A 13943-nucleotide genomic window follows, 5' to 3' on the forward strand; every position below is an offset into this window, starting at 1 on the left:
TTCTGTTTACATTGTATTAGGTTATCCAGAATGAATCAGGAGAAATTACACAAAACCACATCAATTACACAAAGTGTTATGCAATTATGCTAGTAAATACAAACTGCTAAATGCCTTTTCTCACCAGCAGTCTTGTGACTTCTACCAGTGTCTGGCTGAACACTGGTTAACGCTTGTAAGAGGAGTTTTCATTCTGCTCTGACTGTCCTATGAGGCTGCATGACCCCTGACCCTCTGTCTGGACAGTGCTGATTGGCCCTGTGCCGATCCCGTGCAACCCCCCCCCAAAAAAAAAAAAAAAAAACTGAGCATGTGCAGAGTGTCTTCTGGCGCTCTGTAGTATCAGCAGATGGATTGGGGACAGTAGAAGTGCGCTGCTGGACAGCTTCATTTTAAGGTAAGTTTCAAATAGTGTGCTACTATGCAATGCATACTAGCACATTATAACTTTGCCTTTAATGGGAAAAGTTTTTTTCTTTTTCTTTTGAAGTTTACTATCGCTTTAATGGCAGCATTCACTATCTTGCCACCTTGATCCCCCCTTATTTTCACTTGTTTTTTAAAATTAATCTTCTCTCTCTCAATTAACATTGACTATTGTTCTGACAGTGCTAGTAAATAGGTATGAAAATAAAACATTGTATATTTACTTGTTACAAACTTTTTTTTTAAATTTCTTTAGTTAATTCCTGGTTTCCAGGCCTAGACAAACAATGTCATACATCCCAGGAGTGTTCAGGAGGGGAGGAGGTAATTTCTCAGCTAATCACACCCTCGGCCTGCATGCCTGAGTTAAAATGTAAAGTGTGTAAAAAAACCCATTCAGTTTAAAACAAAAACATTTGTGAAACATTTGTGTATACATATAAAAAAACACTATAAATACTTTTTTTCCCCCCTTTTTTATAAGTGATCACATTCCTTCTGTTCTCAGCTGCGTAAGGAGCTCAGGGAAGAGAAACAGCAGAACACTAATCTTCCCAGTGAATGGCTGTGCAGGGGGCTTTGGTGTCAGCAGAGGTCTGATCATTGGAGGAGAACACAGCACAGCTACAAAACTGACCATGCTGTGCTCTCATCCCTAGTGTGGACAGCTTTTATTAGGAAAGCAGAGGAACTGACAGGAACACCAAAGATTTCACACAAAGGAAACAATACAAAGAGTACAATATACTTTTTCATACAAGTGCAGGGTACAGCAGGCACATATCAGGAATATGAAATATTGAGTTTACATTTTCTTTAAGGGCAGATGGATTCTTGAAAGTAAAGATTACATGAATCATCTGCCTTTACTTAAGATGGCCAAAGCCAGAAATGCTAAGGGGGTGTTTTTCAAAGTGATTTCCCAACAAAATAAAGTATGGAGACATGGATGTATGGGTGCGTTTGCTCTGAATATTAAAAATGAATTTAATATTTTTGGTTTGTGGTACTCAAATGCAGTGTAGTTCAGCTTCAAATTCTGAATCTTACAACAACGATGGGAAAGGAAAATGTGCCAGATGTGCTACACTGTTGCCTGCACACACTCATTATTGTACCCTTCTCTAGCCCTTCAGCGAACAAAAACACAGGGCGGGGAGGAGGAAAGGGCTCCGACTCCCAGGACAGGAGGTCCAGAAGCCAGAAGAGAGGGAAGAGCATAGGAGGACCACCAACCAGTTTAGGTGGCCTGAGAAGGGTAGAGGGGGAGAGAACCAGGGGGAAGAGGGACTTGCCTGTGGGGAAAAAAGGAAAAGAAGGAGAAAGAATGTCCTATGCGGTTCAATCCAATGTGCCATCTCAGGGTGGACCATGCAAGCAGTCACATCAATAGCAGAGAGTGGGCCAGACTTTAACAGTCATTGAAGGTAATCCAAGGGTCCCGAACCATAAGGAACTTTGAATGGGAGCCCATGGGTATAGACATGAGTTTCTCGTGCACCACAGTTCCCATAAGGCGCTGTTTAACCTCAGCAAAGTTAATGAATGATTGGCACCAGGCCTTGGTCTGCTGTGCTGCCAAAAAGACAAACTCCACCAGTTCCTCTGGTCTTTGGTCAAGGACAGAATGGACTTGCGCAACAAAGATTTTTTTTTAATATTTAAGACATGGCTATATTTTTTTTTAGTTTTAGTTTTTCACACCTGCCTTAGACTTGCACATCACTGTAGCTGTAATTCAACTGATCAGACCAATCTTTTTTTATTTGAAATTTGGCATCAGATAGTGAGGCTGAAACACCCACTTTGCTGCCTCTCACATACAGAATACAAGATGCAAAAAAAGAAACTGTAAGTGCTAAGCTGTTTCTCACTGCTTACAAAAATATTTAAAGCTGACTTGGAAGCCTGAATCATATTGGTGATGCAGGACTACTTGCAATGTAAGGTGGTCTGTGTGCACGTTGAGGCTGCAATAGGTTATTCAGAATTTAGACTAAAAAAAAAAAAAAGATTTGTGCATTTCGATAGTAACACAGCTGCAGCAGGCTTGGATGCATTATTAAGGTGAAATTAAAGTGAAATAAAAAAAATGCACAGCAATATTGCTTTCATCCTCCTCTAGTGCTGTAAGCTTCTTTTCTCTTTCAAGTGTCTCCTGTAGCAACCTCCAATGGGTCCTACAATGAGCTGTGTGTCCTCAGACACACACTGCATCAGAAAGCTCTGCCCTGGTACCTCCTTATAAATTTTACTGACAGCGGTAGAAGTCAATGGTTCCACTGCCCTCAGTTTCTCCTGTGGAAGCAGGAAGGGAGGGGAGTGCGCTTGGGTGGCTGCATGAAGCCAGGTATGTGTTTAAGGATGGGAGGTGGATACAACAGATAGTGGAGTGTTTTCTTACCTTAATGCAGAGAATGGATTTTCAATGGGAACTGCATCAGGCAAAAAATTGGTCTTCATGAATGAAGCCTAAAGCTAGCCATACACACATAGATCTTGTTCACATGGGCATACTTAAGTGTAAGCCCATGCGAGTGCTGTGTTTGCCCACACGGGGACGTACAAGTGTTCTGTGCACCCCTGTGCATGCAGTCCCATTCATGTCATTAGGGACACAGCAGCTGCATGGACACTGCCACTGCTCCCAATATGACAGCTGTGTGGGTGCAAACGCAGACAGTGTGTGTTCCGGGACCCATAACTGCACGCACCCACATTCGCACAACTGTCACATTAGGAGCAGTCACTGTGTCTGTGCAGCTTCCAATTGACATGAATGGGACTGCCTGCATGAAGATGCATAGAAAATGCCTGTGGACGAGGCTGCAAATTTCTAATAGAGTCCTCCATCCACTCTAAACCATACGGATGAAAGGAGCCTCCATTGCCAGCTAGTGTAGTCAGACAGCACTGAAATAGTGAGTGCATCTGACTGGAAGCACTCACTGTTTGGCTGACAATTTCCCACAGGTCTCCTTCGATTTTTTTAATCAAAGTTTGTCTGGCCAGGTGGTGCTGACAAGCAGATGAAATTCAAGCCATGAACATCCAGCTTAAGAGTGAAGAAAAAATCCATCTATTAAAACACAATCAGTGCTGCACAAACTGTTGGCACTATAAATGTCCAGTAAAATAACAATGATACAACTATTAGTGCCATTTACAGTTGCAAATGATAACACCATCAGGTGAACAGAAGCAAATGTACATGTAAATTTAAACAAGTTTTTTTGTGAATCTTTTTAGCTTTATCATCAAAATATGTACCCACACTGCCACAAGAACACTTGTACAATGCTGCCCTCTTGTGATCATTGGAGAAAGTTCACTTCTGATCAGCTAAATTCACCATATAGATAGAAACAGTGCTTTAACTTGTGACCTAATCCATTTTTTTTTGATAGAGTGGAGAGGGATTAGACTGTCAGTTTTTATTGCTGTCTGTGCTCCTGTTAGGGAGATTCACTCTCTCTGTGTGTCCCATTTACTATCATAATCGAAAGTGAAAGTAAAGGCTCGTTCACACATACTGTACGTCAATACCATGTGTTTATGTGGCATTTATTCAGCAATTTTGAAGCCTCAAAACCACCCTACATGCCAGCCATGCATATTACAATAGAACAATGCAGTGCTGTTCATACAGGAGTGGTAACGTTGTATTGTGTTAAAAATTAGGCAGCATGTTGCTTTCATGGGGTATCAACACTTGTCAGCTGCCTCCACTGATTTCAACGGTAATGCTGTGTAACTGCACATTAACAGCATTTATGGCGTGTTCGTAAAGCATTTATAAAATGTCACCTGGGCACTGGGAGAGATTTGCTTCTTTGAGTGGGCAAAACCATCAACCAGCCAGCAATACTGACAGTACCAGGCCTTGAGATCTGATGTGTTTTCAAAGTGTTCCTTTAATTTTTTTGAGCAGTGTATATACCACAAATAGGTCTAGCTCAGCAGGGGATAGGTCCTACTACAACCAAGATAAGAAGCCATAGCTTGTAACCTCTGTGTAGTAGTCCATTATTCAGTTTTAAAAATTTTTTTTAAATATTGTGATAATATGGGGTAAACTACAAAAACAGGATTAGTTGGGGTTTTGGTGATCCAATGCCATATAACAAGTGAAAGCTGACTCTAATTGCAGCAATGGAATACATTTATTCAGCAAATCAATGTTTATTTATGGTACTTATATAGTGCCATCAATTTATGCAGCACTTTACACATATATATATTGTACATTCCCATCAGTCCCTAACCCTCAAGGGGCATACAATCTAAGGTCCCTAACTTCCATTCATACATACACATATTAGGGCCAATTTAGACAGGATCCAATTAACCTACCAGCATGTATTTGGAGTGTGGGAAGAAACCGGAGTACCTGGAGGAAACCCACGCAGGAACAGGGAGAACATGCAAACTCCAGGCAGGTGGTGCTGTGGCTGGGATTTGAACCAACGACCCTAGTACTGCCAGGTGGAAGTGCTAACCATTTAGCCACCGTGCTGCCCCAATACACCAGTCTGGCAGGCTCACCCATAGGCAGCAAAATGAAGAAAAAAACCAGGTCCACATTTCTAGCTGAAGATTTACTTTTTCGCCTCTGTTCTATGTTCTGTGAAAGCAGGTTCCCCAAAGCAGACAGATCTCTGCTGTAAAGACAAGTTATTTCACAGTCAATCATTATTTAAAATTCCACAGAAGAATAACAATGTCACAAACAAGACATTTTCTTTTAAAAAGTTACAGTTACTTATGTGATTTGCTGGTTTATGAAACTAGAAACAGTTAGTCCTCTTTCACATAGACAGCAGTTCCTGCCACGTCTCTCAAAAGCAATTGGGGGTAGATCACTTAGCAGAGGCTGTTTTCAGACATTCAAGAGGTGATAATGCTGCGTCCTGAATGCATGTTTCTTCCCAGCTGAAGGGAGATTTTTCAGTGAAATACTTCACTGCAATCAGGAGCCAATTATTTGTCTTATGTTTGTGTTGCAGTCCTCTTGATTTCAATGAGTGAATTGACAGCTGATGCCAGGCAGTAACGGGGTATTGTAGAAGACTTACGGTGGCTGCTCAGCTATTGGATCACTTCCATCTGACAGCTGATATTTCGATTGTGAGATTTAGACACACTCCCAGTGTGTATAGAATATAATGGGAAGCAAAATGTGACCTGGAGTCAGAACCATTCCATGTACCAAATAAATCCTAAATAGACATATTCTCCAAGTTCAGTAGTGATGTTTAAAGACTAAGCAGGATTGGCATTGCTTTCTATGAAATGAGAAAGGTGGATCACAGAAGGGAATGCCCATAGAATATAATGGGAAGCAAACTGTAAACTCATTTTCAAGCAAATCTTAGAAACATAGCAATTTACTTTTTACCACAGGTAACCCCCAAGCAGAGAAGCAGATTGTAAAATACTTTGTATTATGGTTGTTTTCTATGGAATGACCAAAGTAAATGACAAAAGGGAATGCCCATAGAGTATCATGAGAACCAAAATGTGACTTGGAGTCAGAACCATTCAACATTCCAAATAGGGTGGATTTGATTTAAATCAAGTTGATTTAAATCATGATTTAAATCACTAGTGAAACGGCTCTATTTAAATCATAATTTTTTAAGAGCAAATGTCATCTCTGTCCAGCAGCGGCTCCTTCTCTGACCAGCTGTTGACTCACTGACAGTCCCATTCACTTTAATGGGATGGTTGGAGATGCGACAGTGACACAACAAGGTGAGGGACGTGGCGGCAGCAGCTGAGTGGATGCCCCCTAACAGGCGCTGCCATGATAGATCTAAAATGACAGGTGCTCTTTAAATGTAAGGAATCCGACTCATTCTTGCTGGTAGTTAGAATCTTTAATATTTGCAAACCAAATGAAGGTTTCCTTTTTAGAATAATAAGCTGTCAGGTTAGTAAAACAGCAATATCAGAACCGATTTTAGGTTAATAGGATAATCACACATAATTGGAGAGCTAATCAAATTCTTTTATTACATGTTTTTTCTCATGGTTACAGTGAAATTGTGTGGCTGCATCAATGCAGTGCATGTTATCTTAGCTTGCAGAGCTTGGATTCATTGAATGAATTTACCAAAAATGTAAATATTGCAGAATATACAGCCTCATGCTACATAACTAAGCTCTATTTCACACTGAATAAACTAAACTATTATTGTATCTTAAATAGAAAACTATCTTTAGATAGATTTTTACTCCAAAAGCATTTTATTAAAATACATTTGATAAAAATAAAAAAAAATCCAAATTAAATTTAAAAAATCTGATTTATTTTTTTTTTAAAACCATTGATTTTTATCCACCCTGATTCCAAATAAATTCTTAGCAGACAAGTTCAGTGGTGATGTTTAAATTTGAAATTACATGGATTATTATAATTTTCCTTGGAAAGACAAAGGTGAATGATAGAAAGAAATGTCCAAAGAATATAAAGGGAAGCAAAATGTAAACTTATTTGCAAGCAAATCTGAGAAACACAGCAATTTACCATTTATCACAGGTGATCCCCAAGTAGAGTAGCAGATTGTAAAATTAAAATAATTTGGGATTATCGCCTTTTTCTATGGAATGACCACAGTGAATGACAGAATGGAATAGAGTATAATAGGAAGCAAGATGCTATTTGACATCAGAACCATTAGACATATTACATAAATCCTTTAGCAGACATACTCTCCAAATTCAGTGGTGATGTTTAAAATTGAGATTAAGCATGATTATCATTGTTTTCTATGAAATGACAAAGGTAAATGACAGAAGGGAAGGCCCATAAAATATAATAGGAAGCAAAATATAAACTAATTTGCAAGCAAATCTGAGAAACATAGCAAGTTTGCCTTTCCCACAGGCGTTTCCCAAATAGAGTAGCAGATTGTAATATTAAAACTATTTGGGATTATAGCTGTTGTCTATGGAATGACAAAGGTGAATGACAAAAGGGAATGGCCATAGAGTACAATGAGAACCAAGATGTGACTTGGGAGTTAGAACCATTTAACATTCCAATTAAATCCTCAGCAGACATACTTTTCAAGTTCAGTGGTGATGTTTAAAAGTGAGATTCCAATGGAATATTTTCAATATAATGACAAGGGTGAATGAAAGAAGGGAATGCCCATATACTGTAATGGGAAGCAAGATGTGACTTGGATTAAAAATCATTATGTGTTTAACAAACAGAGAATGCTAGCAGACATATCCTCCAAATTCAGTGGTGATGTTTAAAATTGAGATTATGTGGAATTATCATTGTTTTCTGTGGAATTATCATTGTTTTCTATGGAATGAGAAGGGTGAATGGCAGAAGGGAATTGCCCATAGAGTATAATGGGAAGGAAAATATGAATGTATTTGCAGACAAATCTGTGTCATGTAGAAAATTAACCTTTCCCACAGGAGTTCCTCAAATAGAGTATCAGATTGTAAAATTGAGATTACTTTAGATTATAGCTGTTTTTTAGGGAATGACAAAGGTGAATGATGGAATGGCCATAGGTTATAATGGGAAGCAAGATGTGGCCTGACATCAGAACCATTAGACATGTAAAAAAAATCCTTAGCAGATATGCTCTCAAAGTTCAGTGGGGATCAGGGCCGGATTTACATCCTGAATTCTGAAGCCCCCTTCCCCCTCCCATTCACAGTATTGGCGTGTGGTCACATTGCATGTCGCTGTGCCTGTGTTTGATGCTGCAGCAAGACCACAGCAGGTAGAAGCACACGGCCACAACACAAATGTATGCACCTTATATATAAATGCAAGTGCATTATAACTCTACATTGGCATGATATAATGCACTTCATTAATATATAAAGTTAGATATACAACAATCAAAGTTGTGCACAGCCTATGGGATTAGGGTGTGTACCTCCAAATCAAAGCTCAAAACACGTCTGTGTGTGTGCATATTGCCAGTCAAAGTAGCACAGTGCTGAATAGCAAAAAATGGCCTGGTCACGCAGTTCATGAAATTAAAAATAACAGTTAAAAATCAACTTAAAGTGTATGTTTGGCTGAGGTAATTTTGTTGGGGGGAGCAAACAGTTTATTTTCACATTTCACATTTTAAAGCCAGTACTGTTGGGGAAGGGGGTGACAGTGGGCTGTAAAAAAAAAAAATGAACCTTCACATGCTGAGCTGTACCGTAAAAAAAAAAAAAAAAATTATATATATATATATTATATATGTTTGTATTGGTATGACACAAAAAAGTGGAGATACAAAAAGCCAAATCTGACACGTTCCACGCAAAACCCCAAAAATGGACTGGACAAAATTGTTGGCATCCTCAATTTAATATTTGGTAGCACACCCCTTGGAAATAATGCCTGAAATCAATTGCTTCCTGTAACCGTCATAATGTTTCTTACCAATATTACTCTACTGAAATTTTCGACCACTCTTCTTTCGCCAACTGCTCCGTGTCTGGAAGGGTTCCTTTTCTTAACTGCTGTCTCTCTACAGGTGCTTTATGGGTTTGAGATCTGGACTCATTGCTGGCCAGTTCAGTACTCTCCAGCTATTTGTCTGAAACCATTTCTGGGTGCTTTTTGATGTGTGCTTTGGGTCATTTTGCTGCTGTAAGACCCATGACTTCTGACGGAGACCCAACATTATGACAATGGGCCCTACATTGCACCCCAGAATTCTTTGATAGTCTTCAGATTTTATAATGCCATGCACACAATCAAGACATCCAGTGCCTGAAGCAGCAAAGCAACTCCAAAACATCAGTGAACCTCCATCATGTTTGACTGTAGGGATTGTATTCTTTTCTTTAAAGGCCTTGTTTTTTCTGAAAACTGTAAAATGATGAGCTTTACCAAAAAGCTGTAATTTTGTTTTGTCTGTCCACAGCACATGCTCCCAAAAGGATTTTGGCTTCCTCGGGTACATTTTGGCAAACACCAATCTGGCTTTTTTATATTTCTGTGTCAGCAGTGGGGTCCTCCTGGGTCTCCTACCATAGCATCCCTTTTCATTCAGACGGCGACATATAGTGCGAGCTGACACAGTTTTACCCTGTTTCTGTAGGTCAGCTTGAATTTGTCTGGAAGTTGATCTAGGTTCTTTATCCACCATTTGAACAATTCCTTTGTTGCAATCTTTGATCAATTTTTCTCTTTCGTCCATATCCAGGGAGATGTGCACAGTAGACAAAGGAACATTAAGATCTCTGAACTTGTAACCTTGAGATTTGAGATAGTCCATGCTTTTCCACAATTTCTGTTCTCAAATCCTCAGACAATTCTTTGCTGCTCTTTCTCTTCTCCATGTGGCACACAGAGACACACAACAGAAAGGTTGAGTCAAATTTTCACTATTTTAAAATAATTAGCATTAACAAACTTAAAGATAGGAAAATGGTTTCGTTCTGCTCAAATCACACATCCAAAATGTACAATATAAATACCTTCATAACTTGTAACACCACAAATGTGGTATATTTATTAATCTGTTCATGTGGGCTTCAATATGTCAGTAGGACAGTTAGGAAATTATATAAAAGACTTAGAGAATATACAACCAATATCAAATCAGGATTTTCCAGACACAGTGTGCCTAAACATTATGCCAAATATCATGAAAAATCCCAGTGGGAACCCATTTATTGCTACTGACAAGTTTGTACCACATTGGAGGGGGAGTCACGTTGTAAGGGGTGTTTCACGTTTAGAAACCAGATTGATTTATGACCTTTAATCTTATATTCCATTTGGGTTAAACATTGAATGGGATATTAACTGTTTTATTAATAATAGCGGATAATTCTTTTTCTGAGTATTATATTCCCCCCTATAATGAATACTGCCATTGTAATACAGCAGGCTGATGGTTATTGTTGATAAAAGCTTTTTTTGTTTTTATTTTCTTAATAATTTGAATAAACTTTTTATTAATTTTAATAATTTGCATAACTTGATGATTATATAATTTTAATTTTTATATATCTTCTTACCCACAAGATGGGGTTGTTTCTCCATCTGTGGCTTTTAAGGATAATATATATATTATTTTTGGCCACTGGATGGGGCTTTTCTCCAGGCTGTAATGGTGGGTTTCTATGTTTAACTGTTGGAGGGAGCTTTTGTTATTATAATCTAATGAGTGAGTAGGCGATGTGTGCATATATATTCGCTTAGCATGGTAGTCGCAGTACAGCCTATACCCCGAAGATGTCGTTTATGACAAAGTATGTAGGGCGAAGCTTAGACGTGACAACATCATGTAAGCTAGCTGATCAGTGCCAGCCTTTATTGAAACCATCAGCCTGCTAATTTTTGCTTTTTACGCTACAAGCGAGTTTGTAAGGTTTTGCTGGAATTTATGGAAAACCTTTTTTAGCCCAATAAAGAACATTCTTAACCTGCTACACTATGGAGGTGTTTAATGTTCTGTTTTAACGATTGCCATGAGTGGAAGTGTGCTGGCCTACAGACCCTATGAAAAGAGTTACAGAAGGTGTATTTCTCAAAAGCGATTCTGACCATTTATAATTTTATGGTCCAACATATTTGGTAAAAGGCCTTTATCGGTGGTAGTTCACAGTGGTGGAGCACATAGGAATGCACTTATATGAATGGAAGAATCACTTATATTCTTTTTGCACCTGCTTTATTGTGTGGAATAGCTACAATCACTTGGAAGAAGGTGGACATTATTCATATATGAATTGTGTATGGACTTGATATAAATTATATGTGATTGTATGAGTACTAGATATTAAGCACTACTTTTAAATTTTTTGATTTGCATTTAATAATCCTGCATAATCTCAATTTTCAGCATTGCCACTGAATGTGAAGAGTATGTCTGCTAAGGTTTTTTCTCATACACTCAATGGTTTTGACTCCAGGTCACAGCTCGCTTCCCATTATACTGTATGTGCACTCCCTTCTTCATTTACCTTTGTCATTCCACAGAAAACAATATTAATTCTGCTAAATCTCAATTTTAAACATCATCAGTGAACTTGGAGAGTATGCCTGCTAAGGATTTATGTGATATGTCTAACGGTTCTGTCTCCGGGTCACATTTTGCTCATCATTATATTCTATGGGCATTCCTTTGTGTCACTCTATAGAAATCAGCTATAATCCCAAATAATTTCAATTTTACAATCTGCTACTCTACTTGGGGAACACCCGTGGTAAGTGGTAAATTGCTATATTTCTCAGATTTGCCTGAAAATTAGTTTATATTTTGCTTCCCATTTTACTTTTTGGGCTTTCCCTTCTGTCATTCACATTTGTCATTACAGAGAAAACAATGATAATGCCGCTTAGTCTCATTTTTAAACATCACCACTGAACTTAGACAGTAAATCTGCTAAGGATTTATTTAATATGCCTAAAGGGTCTGATGTCAAATCGCATATTGCTTCCCATTATACTTTACGGGCATTCCATAGAAAAGAGCTACAATCCCTAATTATTTTAACCTTACAATCTGCTACTACTAATTTCTGTTTCTCAGATTTGCCTGTAAATTAGTTTATTTTTAGTTTTCCATTATTCTCTATGGGCATTACCTTCTGTTCAATTGTTCTCTATGGGCATTCCCTTCTTGTCCATTATTCTCTATGGGCATTCCCTTCTTGTCCATTATTCTCTATGGGCATTCCCTTCTTGTCCATTATTCTCTATGGGCATTCCCTTCTTGTCCATTATTCTCTATGGGCATTCCCTTCTGTTCCATTATTCTCTATGGGCATTCCCTTCTGTTCCATTATTCTCTATGGGCATTCCCTTCTTGTCCATTATTCTCTATGGGCATTCCCTTCTTGTCCATTATTCTCTATGGGCATTCCCTTCTGGTCCATTATTCTCTATGGGCATTCCCTTCTGTTCCATTATTCTCTATGGGCATTCCCTTCTGTTCCATTATTCTCTATGAGCATTCCCTTCGTGTCCATTATTCTCTATGGGCCTTCCCTTCTGTTCCATTATTCTCTATGGGCATTCCCTTCTGTTCCATTATTCTCTATGGGCATTCCCTTCGTGTCCATTATTCTCTATGGGCATTCCCTTCTGTTCCATTATTCTCTATGGGCCTTCCCTTCTGTTCCATTATTCTCTATGGGCATTCCCTTCTGTTCCATTATTCTCTATGGGCATTCCCTTCTGTTCCATTATTCTCTATGGGCATTCCCTTCTGTTCCATTATTCTCTATGGGCATTCCCTTCTGTTCCATTATTCTCTATGGACATTCCCTTCTGTTCCATTATTCTCTATGGGCCTTCCACTGCCCTGTTAAAGTGTATGGGCATTCCATTCTATCATTCATTTTAGTATGTCCCCAACATAAATACCACTTACCTTCCAGAGGATTTACCCCCCTTCCTGAGCAGGCCATTTTTTGCGATACGGCACTGCGTTACTTTAACTGACAATTACGCAATCATGCAACGCTGTACCCAAGTGAAATTTGCATCTTTTTTTCCCCACTAATAGAGCTTTCTTTTTTTGGTATTTGATCGCCTGTGCATTTTGGGGGTTTTTTTTGCGCTATAAACAAAAAAGACTGACAATTTTGAGAAAAAAAACAATATTTTTGACTTTTTGCTAATAAACATGTCCAGTAAAAAATTTTAAAAAAATCAAATGTCGTCATAAATTTCGGCCAAAGTGTATTCTGCTACATGTCTTTGCTAAAAACAAATCCCAATACGTGTAAATTAATTGGTTTACATGAAAGTTACAGCGTTTACAAATGGCGGTATATATACTAGAATTTTTTTTATTTTTGTTTTACTAGTAATGGCGGCGATCAGCGACTTATAGCGGGACTGTGGCGGGCATTCTGACACTGGGGGGAATTGACTTGGTGTCAATGACATCCCCAGTGACACCAATACAGTGATCAGTGCTAATAAAAAGGCCTGACACTGTACTAATGGCACTGAGCAGGAAGGGGTTAACATCTGGGGCGATAAAAGGGTTAACTGTGTGAGTGCTTTTCCACTGTAAGCACACTGCTTTGTATGGCTCTGCTTCACAGAGCCATACAAAGCAGTGTGAAGGATTTGACGGGAGAGATCTGTGTTGTTTATGCATAGGTCACTACCCCATTGGAAATACTTGGCGATCACCAGGTATTGGTGAGTAATCACCGACCGGGACCTGCTGATTGACAGCCGAGACTGCAAACAAAGGTGAGGGCGCGCACCCATTTTGCGCACCCATGCCACCCTGTAGCAGTATTTCTGCTATAGGGTGGTGGGGAATTGGTTAATAATGCACCCTAACACACCTAATACCCGTCTTGTCCTCCTGCAACTGCTGAATGGAGGATTCTCCTTTCCCTCCTGCCAGCATTTAGTGGCTGCAGCACGGAAATGTTCATTGTATTCTTCAAATTAAACAATTGTAAATTCTGAATCATTTCCTTTCATTGCAGCCCATGGCCGGTTACCAACTCACATAATTGGCCCTCACTATTCAAAAGGTTGTGCACCCCCCTGTCCTACAGAG

This window comes from Staurois parvus, unplaced genomic scaffold, assembly GCF_062004578.1.
Source record: "Staurois parvus isolate SC_StPar_1 unplaced genomic scaffold, SC_StPar_1.0 ptg000080l, whole genome shotgun sequence".
NCBI classification, from domain to species: Eukaryota; Metazoa; Chordata; class Amphibia; order Anura; family Ranidae; genus Staurois; species Staurois parvus.